The following is a 16,285-nucleotide window of genomic DNA, read 5'->3' as shown; positions in this document are numbered from 1 at the left end:
TGTTAAATGGTTTATTTTTGCTGTTCTCAGAATGTATCAAATTTCACTAAAAACAGTGACTTGAAGGTATTCATCATATAACAGCGGGGGAAAAAAAACACAATCAAAATGATTGTGTTTAAAAAACCCATACAACATAACAAATCAGAATTCAGAACTCCTCAAAAGTAACTTACTTTCCATGACGTCGAAGGATGTCCTATGAACAGCTTACACTCTGTTGTGCTGTTATTACTTTCAGCCCGCCACTTTCTGAAAGAAAACCTCCATCGTTTTGAAAAATATGTTACATACAATAAATGACTTCTCGCTCTCTACCACACGTTTCCACAAGGCCAAATCGTGTAAGAGCCATTTATAACTCTTGGAATTCTTGTAAGCCAATCCCGTCATTTAGTATTTCCGCAACTTTCAGAATTAAAATGTTGAAGATCATTTTCACAATCCTGGACTAGTAATCTCTTACCCTTCTTGCTCACTCATGTTCTACATTTCCTATGACACTGATACTGCTTACTATGAAGCAGACGTACACTACCTCTATGACTACTACAATTATTTAATTCTCTACATCACTTTTAATCACAAAGCAATATAAAACAGTAGACAGCATTGCAGACTTACATTCCCTCTACTCCATGTTTTGATTGGCTGCTTCAATTAGCTTATAAAAAGAAACAGTTTTTCTGAACTCATTCAAAGTGCAGTTATTTTTCCATGACGTCAATTGTTATGGTAAGAAGTTATGTCTCTGTACTACACTTATCCTCAAGGCCAAATCGTGTAGGAGCCATTAGAACCTCTTGAAATTCCTCAGAGCACATCCCGAGATTCTTTCCCTAAAATTTTGGTTTTAAAAACACCAGGTAAGAATTTTTAAGGTCATACGGCAATTTTTTTTTGAAAATTAAAACAGAATCGTTGCAGAATGACCAGCCATTTCTAGACTTTAAATAAGCTGTGTAATGTCCTGATGTTATTGAAGGACCGTCATGATATATAATTGCTGCAGTTACAAAAGTCCTTCCTGATATTGACAACTGTGAAGCCACAAAATTTTTAATTAAAGTTGTCAATTTTGTTCCATCAGGCCTACATCGTTGGAACATTAAAATGACATACTGGCCATATGTATGTATAAATAATGTTGACATCATTTCAGATTTACATTGGCTACACTCCATGTTGTGATCAGCTGCTTTTACTAGCTTATTAAAGGACACTGATTTACTGTCTGGCAAAGTTAAATATATAAATCTTTCTGAGTCTACACTAGTAGTACTTGATACCCTACAGTTCTCGCAGTCATGCTGCCATTGATAAGAAAGCCCAAACAGGTGATCTACATCTACACCTTCAGCATGCAATACATCAAGCATATACATTAAAAACTCCTGACAATCTTGCTGAATATTTTGAGAGAATTGTGTTTGGCCTGAACATCTGTCTAACAGATTTCGAATTTCAGACACACTTTCTATTTTTGTTCTATCAGTGCTACATTTCTCTAACACAGAATTTAACAAACTGCAAAATCTTTGATCAGAATTGACCACAATCTCTTCTTTTACATTTTCTAGAGAAAAGACAACATTAACCACTACATTAGCATAGCAGTTGACACCAGAACTGTTTTCAAATTGAAAACCAACAACATCTTCAACAGAATCCTTTTTGTTTCTGCTTATAATTTCAGGTTCATCGACTTTTCGTCTTTTTGCTACAACCTCCCTAGTATTGGTCACATTTCTTCGTTTCCGGCCTACCACACGTTTCTCAAACAAAGGATATTGAGGCAAATGTGGCGCATACTCTCTTCTCAACCTATTGTATTCCTTAACACAATCTAGATCCGCACAAATGTTTGTGACATCACACTCAATCAAGTACAATCCCGATAAAGTTCTAACTCTTGACAATGCCACATATGCCATACCCTCCTTGAACACAGAACTGCCAATATTCACCAATGCACTGTCTACACTTGAACCTTGCGATTTATGGATTGTCACCGCATATGCCAAGCAAACAGGAAACTGCTTACGGCGAACATATAAGTCTTTTACAAGCAAAAATCTAGCAGAACAACGACCAATTAGCTGTACTTCCTCAATGCCATCAAATTTAATTTTTAAAAATTCAATTCCATCTCTATTTCTGTATTTCACAAAATCAACAACATTACCCATTGATCCATTTACCAGACCTCTTTCAACATGTAAATTCCTTCTTAAAATTATACGGCAGTTTAAGCACACATTCAGAGTCTTTTCAAAACCTGCAGTTTTAGATATAGTCTTCTCTAATGAATCCAATTTTGATTTCAAATTCTCAGACAAAATAATTGTTGATCCCATATGCTCTACTCTGTCAATAGCTTCCAGTTTCACAATCTCTTGCTTTTCTAAATGCAACATTTTGTTGTTGAAGATGGCACATTCTGCAAGAGTTGGCATCAAACATATTCCAGATTTCTTCTCAGTAATTTTCTGAAATATATTCTCAGGCACAACATCTTGTTCTGGATATAAATTTGACAGTAATCGTGCATGTAAAGCTTCTTTCCCATGCTCGGTCACTTTTCCAATTCTAACATCTTGTAGAATATTCTTGTAAACTTCATCCTTCGCCTGACGCATATTTTCATGCAGTTCAGCATAATTGAAGTTTAACCATATATTGACGTTGCCAATGCTCCCTAGACACTTCCTGGTATCTTCATGCGTGAGCATTTTGAACACAGGTTGTCCTTTCACTGGTGTCAGCTGCAGAAGATCTCCGAAAACAATGATGTGTTTGCCACCAAATAACACATCATAGTCATGTCATTGTAGGCCTGCCTTCTTAAGATTATATTGTAGGCCTGCCTTCTTAAGATTATTAAAACTCGAAGACGAGCATGTGATTTTTGCGGTATCTTGTTTTTTAAGATCTGTCATGTTGTTGCGGAAAACCATGCGGTAAAACATTTTTTGCCTGGGCCCCTCCATGCTCATTGTGTTGGACAGTACAAATTGCACTTTAAATTGTATCGCTCTTGAAAGAATTTTTTAATGATTTGATTATTACATTTGTTGTTTTTAACTGTTAACGCATACGTAAACATTTATTAATTGTGATTATATTCTGATGTATGTGTTGTGCTTTTATGATTTTTTATGAAAATCGAATAAAGCTTCTTATTCATAGTCTGTTTTGAGAACTTCTTGCATTCTCAAATGCACAAAGGCAAGCATGACATTGGAAACCATGCTTACTTCGTCAATGATAAGAAGTTTCATTTTCCTCAAGACTCTTGAAACTTCACAACAAGCATCTCCAGATAGCTTGTGATATTGTAATTTGTTGTCATGCTCCACTGGCAGCATCAGTAAACGATGTAAAGTAATCCCTTTAATGTTATGTGCTGCCAGCCCAGTTGGAGCGGTAACAACACAAGACAGCGGTGATTCAGTCCTTTTCTGCAGATAAGATGCAATTGCTTTAATCAGAAAACTTTTTCCAGTTCCCGCTTCTCCACTCACGTACAGTCGGACAGGCTTCAACGACGTACATGAGCACTCTTTCTTCTCATGACTTAATCCATGATCAATTTGCATGGTAACTTCGTCATATATTTTCCTCTGCTCAACGTTGAGTTGTCTTTCCAAGTCTTCTAAGTTAACCGCATCCTCCTGAGCATGTGCCATGGCTCTTTCCACTTCATTCATGGCAGTGGCAGCTTCATTTTCGATAACAGGTCCTCCTAGTGGATCCTGACTCAATGAAACAGAACTCTGACTGTCCTGAGAACTGTCTCTGGCAATCTCGGCTGCAATCGTTGCTTCTTGCTCGATTTCCGCATTCAACATTTCTACATATTTGGGAAAAGCAGGACATTCTATGGTCTCCTTGGCGGCAGTGAAAGAGTCTTCGTAACAGAGGAAATCTCCAAGCAGTTCCTCTTCTGCACGCCAAGGCTTGAAAAGTTGCAAAAGTGCTAAATAGAAAAACTCATTTTTTTCAGGAGATTCGCCACTCAATTTTCGATGATTTACCAAGTGGCATTTTCTTTGCTTGACCAGACATCCCTCACTTCCAATTACAGCATACACTCCTTTCTCAGTATCTTCTTTGATGTTCCTCTTGAATATGTAATTTTGTAGAACCTCATACAGACAAACATTCTCGAGGTGACTGCTTCGATTTGGATAATATGTATCCAACATGTTGGTCTTCAAAATGTCGGTACTGTTTGGCTCCTTTTCCGCCAAATACTCAATTTCCCGCACAGGTTTCAGAACTCGATTACGCGTTGCAGCAAGACCAAGACTCGCCCAAACGATACTCCTAGATTTGGCATAGAGACTTGCTGAAGACAACCGGTCAGAACATTCGTAAGCTCTGATTTCTCGATGCAACAACATCTTCAGACTGAAACTGTACAACTTCTTACTGAGGCTCTTTTCATGGGAAATGTCCTCCCACATATCCTTCAATTCTGTCTTTTCTTTTTTGGTGATGTAAGATGTCACATACCGAGCCACAGCCATACAGTTATCAGCCACAAACTGTATATCCATGTTAGCATTCCACATGGACAAAATCACCGGGTTGTAGTCGTTGATGTACTTGGAATCTTCGTTCCTCTTCAAATTGTATGTGTATTTAGGTGATTTCTTCATCACATTATGTCGCAGCGAAGACATCAAACTGTTTACTCTTCCTTTAGAAATCACCGGTCGTGGAAAGCTGAAACGACATTTGGTGTAGAACTTGTCCTTGTTTCGGAATTTACGACGACAGTACTTGCCACAACGATGGCTTTGGAAACGTAGAACTTTTTCTCTTAGGCTTTTCTTCTCCTTTGCGTTTGGAACAGCACACGTAGAATACTGTTGTATGAAACTCATCACTGAGTCTTCTGGATCCGTTCCAAATTTAGGTGCATCCTTGATCCACAGCAGCATATGTATATGAGGAGCACCTCTTGCTTGGTACTCCTTTCTCCAGAAGAAATCCAACACCTCTCCAAGAGGTGGATTCTTCTTATTCATGATGAAAGACATCATAGCTTCAAATCTATGATTGAAGTACCTGCCTACATTGACTGGATCCAAAGAGCACAGTTCTCCGGGTGTCTTGAATTCGATGTTTTCAATGTTTCCATTTGCCTCTCGTAGAAATTCAAGTAAGTCTTCCCAGCCATACTCGGCACAGCTCAGAGTGAGGAACCATGTGGGAGTTCCTAAGTTCTTCAGCATACATTTTAAATCACCATGACGACGGTACCAGTACTCATTAGTACCACGCTGACACGCCATGAGATTAATCAGGTGAGAATCCAAAATACTGTCTTGGACATTGACTTTATCCATAAAGTCACTTGCCGAGATGTTTTGCATGTGTATACCACTTTTCAAGATGTGGTTCACTGCATATGACAGTCCAGACAGATCGCTTTCAAACAGTAGATGAAACAAATAGGGAATACATTGTCGAAACCTAGCATCTCCTGCATACAATCGCAAAGTCCGGTATTCAGAAGCAGGAATTTGATGAGGTCGCTCATCATATCTTCCTCCCTGACCTGTTGGAAAAAGCTGTGGGAAACACCGATCTTCCAAACTTTCCTCCCAAACACTAATGGGACTCCCTTTGGCTTGTTTCATTTGAAACAACTCAATAGCATTCCCCATGACTTCATTGGAATGCAAAGGATGAACACTATAATGTTCATATATTTCTTCACTAGTAGAGGGTTCTACTTTCTCAATTTGACCAGCACACAAATCGCTATCCTCTTCCTCACTTACTTCCTCTTCTGCAACATATACATTCTGATAGTACTTATTATTTTTTTTCAAATACAATGTTGCCTTTTTGACTTTCCTAACATCCACTAAATCTTGCCATATTTTCTTATTCTTTGTCGGAACCCCATTAACTAAGATAACCAGAGGTTCCTCTTCCACTTTTTCTACTCCAATTGTGTTAATGTTTTTCTTCAAATCTAGAGGCAAATAAACAACTCTTCCCTTTAATCCTCTCTGTAAATCTGATGGAGGCAATTTCCCTGTCTTTGGCTCCATTCTTACAATAGCCTGAAAGGGATGAATACTTTGAATCAAAATAGATTCATAAGTATTTAAATCCGTCAATTCAGAAGGAATCTCAACCAATTCCAGATTATTATGAACTGCTCTAGCAGGCATCTGGTTTTGATTTAATTTGCTACAACAATAAGTACACACACGTTGATCCGATCCCAAATCAAAACAATTTTCTACCATCAAGTATGTTGTGAAATCCTTCCATTCACTATTATTTTCCCTTTCACTTTTTGCATATAAATCCACTAACTTAGTCTGATTCTTATAATAAGTGCGTCGACAACACACACAAGTGAAATTAGGCCTCTCACTTGATTTCACCTGAAACGTCGCAATTTCCCTCTGAAAATTATCTGTACTGGAAGCCTGTACACTATCTTCCACATTACCCTCTTCTTCTTGGTCAATTTCAACATTCTCCTCTTTACTTCCAAAGTAACAAAACTCAATTTCTGCACAAATATTCTTCACATCTACTTCTGAACCATGCAAAAGAGCAGCACATAATTGTTTAAGCATAATTGCTGGACTCTTAGCATAATACAACATTCTAACTAATTTCCTCACTTTATTATGATGCACTGCTAGCATCCTGAAATGATGAAAAACACTCTGGCATACTCTCCTGGAAAGACAAGCCAGTGAATGACCATGCAAACCTGTCACTTCTCTCACTCTGCAAGGATCTAATTCTTGCAACAACTTCATTTTCTGCTTCAAACTTTTCTTATTAAATGTCCGTACAAAATCACAAAGCAAATTGATGGAATCCTGTCGCACACTGCAAATACTACTACACTTCCAGGTGTACACAGGACCCTTAGGACGTCTTCCTAAAACCTCATTACCTAACACCTCTTCTGTCTCTGTTGTCACAAGTTTTTCTTTTTCAACTGGACAACCATCTTTCACTTCATAAGCTCGACCACTGGTGTCAACTGCATGCACCAAATCATTATCCTGGAAATAACTCTCCTCATTAAAAAATGCCTCACAACTTGAACTATGCATCCATTCTCCGGAAAAAACGTCACAAAAATTACTACGATTAACTATTCTCTTCCATCTACTATTTCTTTTGAAATCATAAATTGCCTTGTTTAGCTTCCTAATTCTATTGATTATCAAAATAAATAACTTACGTTTAATTTCAAATGCCTGATCAATAACTTTCTCAACTTTTTTTTTTCTCTTATAAAAAACCACTTTCTGTTGACCTTTCTTAATATTTTTTAACAAATTGCCAATTATCCTGTTGCGGAACATTCGTTTACGAATGTCCCTAAACTGTTGTTTCCTTCTACTATCATGCACAGAGTTATCTCTTGCTCTAGCAGTAACATTTTTCATTGGCCTTTCCTTTCCGTTTAAATTGCTTCTCTTTTTCTGGACTGAAACATTTTCTGTAGTAATACTTTTTTTACTACAAATATTACTTATGAATGATTTCGTGGTCTTACCCGGTGCTTTCTTGGTGACTTGACAACTTTTTTTTGTAGAGGACTGCACCTGCTGTCTTTGACGTTTTGCAGCCTTTCTAAATCTATCCTTGGTTGGCATGCTGAAATCTTGAAATGATCTGCAGTTGAATCTGTGGTAAAATATAATAAAAAATGTTATTAACCACTATTACCAAACAGTAAATCAATAACAGTCATCAAAAACTTAACACACTACTTGACATTTTTACATAGAATATTTTTTAGTGCTTGGCAAATTTAGAATACAGAAATAGCAGAAAAGAAATGGAATTCATATTCATTTTACCTGTGCTCTTTTATATGTGAATCTGATCTAATTTTATGAGCATATTTTAATATTTTATTGAAGACACTACACATAACCTGTTTTTGAAGGTGTCACGTCATAAGCGCGACATGTCTACTGCAATGCACATGAGGAACCCTCACATTGCATGGTGCATCACTTCTTATGCCTGTTTCAAACAGGCATAAGGATTTGATTCAGCAATGCTATAAAGCTGACTCAGTGAAATCTTCTAAATTTCACTGTGTTAGTTTTACAGGGCTTTCTTGCAAATTAATGCATACCTTGCAACAAAACACCTATATGAAAACTGACGCAGGTTTCATGTGGCACAGGACTTTACAGCATGACACATCTGCCTAGATGCATCAATTTTTAAATATGTCGCCACATAGCAAATCTTTTGCACCACCGCTGCGTCACAAAAGTGACGCACAGCAGCGCAAAAGAGGCACACGGCTATCATAAATCTGTCCCTAACATGTTAAATGATTGATTCAGGATGACGATAAGGTGTGGCCTATCCAGAGGTTTGTTTAAGGTGAGGCCTACTCAGGGTTGCAGATCAAATTTACGCTTGTTGAAGAATACAGAGGAGATAATACATGTGAAGGCCTACTAATGAAGTAAGTCATGTCCACTTCACTCTTGAACAAAGGCCAGACCTCTTTTGTGTCCGTGGACAGACCTTAACTTCATCTGCTCAATGTCATTCGTAAACTTAAGAAACACAGGTGATGTAATTGAAAAATGTGGAGTTTCTTTTCCTCATTTTACAATTACATCACCTGTGTTTCCTTTGCTTAGGTACCTCATAGTGCAGATGGAGTCTAGCATATCAAAGAGTACACAGAAGTTGAGCAGTGTATACAACAATTTTCACATTTACAGAAGACTCATCTTCTTATCTTGTTGGAGATGAAGTGAGGCCTGTCTTGCAACATGGTGCATCTTTTGCATCACTGCTGCATCGGTTTCATGTGGCACAGGTTTTTTACAGCATGACACATCTGCCTAGATGCATCAATTTGTAATTTTGTCGCCACATAGCAAATCTTTTGCACCGCCACTGCGTCACAAAAGTGACGCACAGTGGCGCAAAAGAGGCATACACCTATCATAAATCTGTCCCTAGCATTTTAAATGATTAATTCAGGATGACGATAAGGTGTAGCCTATCCAGAGGTTTGTTTAAGGTGCATGAAGCTCTAGCAGTACATATCCAGAAATGTAATTGATTTCAAAAAACGTTTTTAAACACAACATATAAATCAATTGTATACCTACATTCATGGGGAAATGACTTAAAATGAAATTAAAATCGTTTGTGAGGAAAAGGAATGCTTTTAAAATTTATGACAAGGAAATAATGGTGTCTGCTTCTTCATTTCATTTCTCTTCAGCATTTTGGGTCACTTTTAACATGGCTATGTAACTCAAAGAATCAAAATCTAAATTTGCCAAGCACAGGTGGGAGCATATTTACAAGGAATTTGCACCACGGGGAAAGGTCTTAAATTAAAATGGGAAAAATACCATCAGAGACACTCAAATGCCTTATAAAGAAGCAGACACCATTATTTCCTTGTCATAAATTTTAAAAGCATTCCTTTTCCTCAAAAACGATTTTCAAGTCATAATTTGAAAACACTGCACATGGGGAAATGACTTAAAATGTCCTTAAGACACATGAAAGCGTTTTTTGATTGCCTTTGCAGCATTTTTGGGTCACTTTTAACATGGCTATGTAACTCAAAGAATCAAAATCTAAATTTGCCAAGCACAGGTGGGAGCATATTTACAAGGAATTTGCACCACGGGGAAATGTCTTAAATTTAAATGGGAAAAATAACATCAGAGACACTCAAATGCCTTATAAAGAAGCAGACACCATTATTTCCTTGTCATAAATTTTAAAAGCATTCCTTTTCCTCAAAAACGATTTTCAAGTCATAATTTGAAAACACTGCACATGGGGAAATGACTTAAAATGTCCTTAAGACACATGAAAGCGTTTTTTGATTGCCTTTGCAGCATTTTTGGGTCAATTTTAACATGGCTATGTAACTCAAAGAATCAAAATCTAAATTTGCCAAGCACAGGTGGGAGCATATTTCCAAGGAACTTGCCCCACGGAGAAAGGTCTTAAATTAAAATGGGAAAAATAACATCAGAGACACTCAAATGCCTTATAAAGAAGCAGACACCATTATTTCCTTGTCATAAATTTTAAAAGCATTCCTTTTCCTCAAAAAGGATTTTCAAGTCATAATTTGAAAACACTGCACAGCTCCTATGCACAAAACACCCTGTCAGTACTAATACTTCACATTTTCTCCAATTACAATTTCTCAAAGAAACAAAATCTATTTGTAAAACACTTGAGACAAAGCAACATTTTAAAAACACAACTTTCTTCATAATTTTCTCCTTAAAGCACACTATTCTCTATCTAAATTAAATAAATCTTTTCTCACCTTAGCAAATACTTTATGAGTTTCAAAACAGTCTCAGAAATACACCAATTTGTCTTCAGCAGAACAAAGGGTATGCACTCCAGAGGCTGCAGCTATAGAAAGCACAGAAATGCTGTAATTCATCACACATATCTCTCATGTCACCCAATCAAAACTCTTCCCTCACTTTTTTCAAATCAAAACCCTACCCCCCTCTGCCCTCTCTGCCTTTTTTGCATAGCAACCACCTCCTTGAAGGCCTCTGGTGTTTGCAAGTTCACACAACAATGTTTCAATTGAACTCTGAACTCTCAGTGCACCTGCATATCCAGTGCAATCTTTCATTTAATGATTTTTTATTGACCATTCAAAATACATCTTTCAAAGAACTCATCCATGCACCCTAACTTTCTGTTTTCAGCAATCAAAATCCACCAATCACTGTTACTGCTTCATTAACACAGAAACTCCACAGTTTTTTTCATTTTAAACTCTTTTTTTTCAACTGCCATTTCATTACCACACTTCATCTGACTGCAGCAGAACCTTCTCTCACCATGTTTTCTGTCTGGATTGTTGGACATAGTTACATCTATTGGGCTCAGAGGTATGCTGAGAACAGAAATTTACCTAACCTCAATTTACAAGATGTGGAAATTAAGTGGTTTGGCCACAGAGGATTAAAATGTCACCAATTGATACCATTGGTGAAAACCTTTATGCATTTGCCTAAACCTGACCTGTTAATTTTGCACTGTGGAGGTAATGACTTGGGCACTTTGACTGGTGTAGGTCTGGAAATGCTTTTAAAGGACACCTTTGAGCAATTGATGGCACTTTTTCCTCAAACTGCCTTGGTATATTCAAATATATGCCAAAGACAGAAATGGAGGTGGTCGAACCAATTTTGTCCACAAATTGAGAAGTCGAGGAAGCATGTAAACAAATCTGTTTCAGCTTACATGAGAGACCATGGAATGGGCTCTGTGTACAACAATAACTTGCGTTACTACATGCAAGATATCTACAGAGGAGATGGAGTTCACTTCTCAGATGAGGGCAACAGAATTTTCATTTTGAATTTAAGACTGTGCATTGGTACCTACTTATAAGTACCTAAATGTACCATAAACCCAAAAGCTCTTCTCAGAGCTACCCTACATCTGATCACTCACAATGATTATTTTACTCTAACTTTTTTCACTAATTTTCAACAAAGTACGCTCCCCGGGGCGCTACCCGGTACGCGAACCGGAAGCTAACCGCGCAAATTTTTTTTAAATTTTTTTTTTTTTTCGCACATATGCAGACATGCCAACCCTCCCGATTCAAGCGTGAGACTACCGATTTCAAGGCTAGTCTCCCGCCTCCCGATTCCTGAAAGCAAAACCCGATTCCTCGGGGTTTCAGCTGACAATGCTTGGTATTGTGTAAAGTGCCAATTCTTCCAGCAATAGTCAGAGTGGCCATGCAGGGGCTCTAGAAGGGGTGAAAAACAAAACAAAGCGTCATTAACAAGGGATTGGGAATGGTCTTTAAAGACCTGTGAAGTATTGGGGTGGGGGCTGTGTCTGTGCACAGGAAGCTGGTTTAGCCCGGGCTGTCACACAGGGGTGTAGGGCGGGGGGAGCATGCACTGCCAGCAACCTGCCAGGCCGGTGCACAACACTTGCATCACCCTCTCTCTGTCTGCCATTGCGCTCCATGCTTCTGAACGGTATGAAAAAAACGTGCATTTGTATTTCAAATGTCAAATCCTGCAGCAGCACACTTCCAAAGTCCACACATGACAGTAACCCGATTCAAGGCCCCATTCTCCCGATTTTTTTTTTTTTTTTAAATCTCCCTCTTTGCTCTTCTGAAATGTTGGCATGTTTGCATATGGGCCTCCTCAGCCATCCTCAGAAAACCTAGGGGGTCAAAATACGTCTACCGTGTCCCCTTCTACCCATTCTGAACATTATTTGCCCTCCATCTTGTATCTTAATTCGACCGAAACACAAAATGGTGGACTCCCGTAACGCTTCAGGTTCGCGTACCGGGGCGCTCGCCAGTTTGTGTACCGGGTCGCTCCCTGGGAAGCGCACCATCAAAAAAGGTGGGAAAGTAATTTACAGAAAAGCGACTGGAGACACTTTCACCAAATATAGATTAGCTCATACTACATACCAATCCCTACCATTTTCACAAATTTGATTGAAATTCCATTTAGCCATTTAGCCTGTAGACCTCTCTAAATACCGTGAGGTAAATTACTTCACAAAACACATTTGAAGTGTTGGAATTGACAACCAATGAAAATGTTACTTTCATTTTCTACTTTTTTTACCTGACATTTCATTGGTTATATACCTGAATATATATAAAGGAAGAGAATGAAACACAGCCATTTTGACTACTACTTCCTGGTGTACATTTCAATAGGATTTTCACTAATCACTTCAACTTCTTTGTAAAGGTAAGTTGTTATTTTAAAAACCGAAGTATATTGTGCACTATAAGTTAATATGGTAAACTTTTTCTGATAGTTATATACTATCCCTCTGTAGTAGTTATAGATTTAGATAGACTTCTCTGTTATAGTTATGGATGGAGTTAGGTTTCTCTTGTATAATTATGAATTTACTTACGTTAAATCACATACACTTTTTTATATTCCTACTTCCACTCTGATACTATACACTGCCCAAAGATAAATTCACTGATAAAAACTGCCTATCTAAAATTAATCCCAACAGTGCCCTATCTGTACTAATATATATTTTTTATCCAAATTTCAGGCAAAATGGAAGGCGAACAGAAAGTTTCATTTCAAATTGTCCTGCAAGACTGCAACCAAGAAATAATTGATCCAAATTATATAGAATTTATGGATGAAACTTGGGACCAAGAACTACTGCAATGTGTGCAAGCAGTAGATGTCCTCCTTGAAAATGAGGACATTTTACACACTCAAACATTACAAGCTATGTTCAATGAAAATAACGAAATTTCAGACAATGAAATGTTACACATTTTATTACATTTTGAAACACAATCACAATAATAAATAATTGCTTAAAAAATAAAGTACGCTCCCCAGACCGCTTCCCGATTCGCGAACCGGGCGCTACCCACGCAAAAAAAACAAAAAAATATTTTATTTTTTTTGCCCCGTGGGGCCCTTTTAAAGCCTCCACATCAAACCTAGGGGGTCAGGGAGGATCTACTATGCCTCCTTATGGTCATTTCCCCCTTTGTTTTGGCCTCCTCTTGTCTCTCGATCCTACCGAGAGACAAGATGGCGGCCGCTACGGACTGTTTGGAATGTTTACAGATGCCGGAGAACCAATCAGCTTCGCTTCGCAAAGCTCGGTAACGCGAAAAGTACACGAAACGGAGCGCTACCCGGGACGCTGTCACAGATATATATCTTTTTTTGAACGTTAATTTCTCAAAATCCACTGCAGCACATATATTGAGACCCAGCAAAGGCACATCGGGCTACCGGTCCCTACAATTTTGCCAAGTTTCGTGCAAATCCATTCAGCCGTTCGGGCTAAAAGTGAGGCCAACCGCCTTATGGAAATTAACATGGGAAAAACGCGTTTTGGGACCCTCCTTTTTTCTCGGCCCCCCCTTGACGAACCCCCCCCAAATTTTCAGGGGCTGCTCAGAAACAAAATGTTCCATTTTCCTGAAATTTTCAGCCAATTCCGTCCACAAACGCCAAAGGTATTAGACATAGAATTTTCAAAAATCCCATAGAGAAAAAATCCTAACTATATATACCTACTGGCGACCGCCAGTAGGTAATATATATATATATATATATATATATATATATATATATATATATATATATATATATATATATATATATTCACTGAAAAACCATAGGTTTCACACCAGTTATAGTTAGGAATTAGCATTTAAAAAACCTATTAAATTCACGGAAAAATCCATAGGTTTCACACCAGTTATAGTTAGGTGGAAATTTTACTCGCATAAAACCATTGAAATTCCCACGTTATAGTTAGTTGGACTCACTATAACTTGCGCGTGCAATGCACTGCTGATGACGTCACATATTACATCACTCATGACATGGTCAGTGACATCACTCATGACATCACTGATGACATCTCAAATGACATCACTGATGACATCATCCAGTGAATGTGTATCTTTCTGAAAAATAAATATTTTTATATATGTACATCTAAAGGTTGATGCAAGAATAAATGGGTAAATAAATGTCTAAATGTCTAAATGGATATTTTTTTGTGTAAAATTGATTGGTTAACTGACTTATTAAATGTATCTTAGTGAATACATATATTAGCGAGTAATGTTTAAATATTTAAATATCTGTATCTGTGTCTCACTTTGTGTATAAGTGGTTGCCTGGTTTGGTGAGTAGCTACATGAATGTGTATATGGGTTATTAGTTATTTTTTTGAGTATCAGTATCAGTGTCTGTATGGTTCGGTGGGGGATATTACTTACTATTACTTAGAGCACAGATGCATGAATGAGTGACTCACTATTTGTATGTATTTTGAAGACAGCATGTGTGCAAGACTGCATGGGTGGATGATTGTGTGTATGGGTGGGTTAGTGAGTATGTGTTTTTATAATTGTTTGTTTAAGAGAGTAAATATGTTTCCGTTTCTGTAGAAGTATGTGTAGTGGTGTGTATATAGCAGTATAATCAAGTAAATGTTTTTTTGATAGTTTATTTGCATGTGTGAATTTGTGTGTGAGTAACTATATGGATGAGTATTAGTGTGTAACAGGATGTTTAGGTGTATGAGTACATATGATGAGTAAGTACATGCATGAGTGACTATATAGAACTGTTGGTGAATGAGTGGATGTGTATGTAGATGTTGGAATTACCTAATAAGTTGTTGTAATTGGTATTGGTTTCTCCTTTTTTAAGAAAATGTTAGTTTCTATTTTTGAATGTGTGTGTCAAAGGTTATTTTATGGTGATAGGAGGTCTGCCACTTTGTCACAAGGATGTTGTCATCAGTGATGTCATTTGAGATGTCATCAGTGATGTCATCAGTGATGTCACTGACCATGTCATGAGTGATGTAATATGTGACGTCATCAGCAGTGCATTGCACGCGCAAATTATAGTGAGTCCAACTAACTATAACGAGGGAATTTCAATGGTTTTATGCGAGTAAAATTTCCACCTAACTATAACTGGTGTGAAACCTATGGTTTTTTCAGTGAATATATATATATATATATATATACATATATATATATATAGATATATTTTTTTTTCGGACGCCACCCGAGCACCGGCTTCTGACTCGGTGAGTGATGCGGTAATTGAAGGTCAGCCTCTGTCCCATACGGTACCGACAAGTATCACAAACCCCGTAGCTGCACCCTAAGTAGGAATTTAAAAATTACGTGCCTGAACAAACAAACAGACATGTCAAACGCCCAGGGTATTATCGGAGAAAGAGAATCAGCAGCAGATGTAATGTTTAAATCCGCGAAAGATAGACCTTTAAGAACTGCAAACGTAACAGCACTGCCCACAGCAAGCAGCAACTTGAATATACTGTTTCAGAAATTAGAAAAACTACAAGAAAGTTAGGTGAGGAAATGGTGGGAGGCCACCTCCCTTCAACGCTATGCAGACTATAAGAGAATTCCAAGAGGTCTACGAATTTTTACCGTACCTTCCTACGAGAACCCTGATCCTGCCCTACTGAGAGCTTGGGCGGAGTACACAGCGGAGTCAGCGATGGGAATGGTACGCATGTTGATTAAATACACGTGGAGTGATAGAGACAAATGCATAAAGGAAATCACGGACCTGGAGGAGCTGATCTCCAAAGAAAAAGAAACAAAATCCATTGTAGAATTGAGAGACGCCCTGACCAAAAGATTGATAGAATATGAATTGGGAATCAGGAAGCGCAAACAAACCAAATTCCAACGGGATGAGCAGGATTATTTGAC

This window comes from Lissotriton helveticus, chromosome 6 (assembly GCF_964261635.1).
Source record: "Lissotriton helveticus chromosome 6, aLisHel1.1, whole genome shotgun sequence".
Taxonomy (NCBI): Eukaryota; Metazoa; Chordata; class Amphibia; order Caudata; family Salamandridae; genus Lissotriton; species Lissotriton helveticus.
This window is presented reverse-complemented; position numbering follows the sequence as displayed.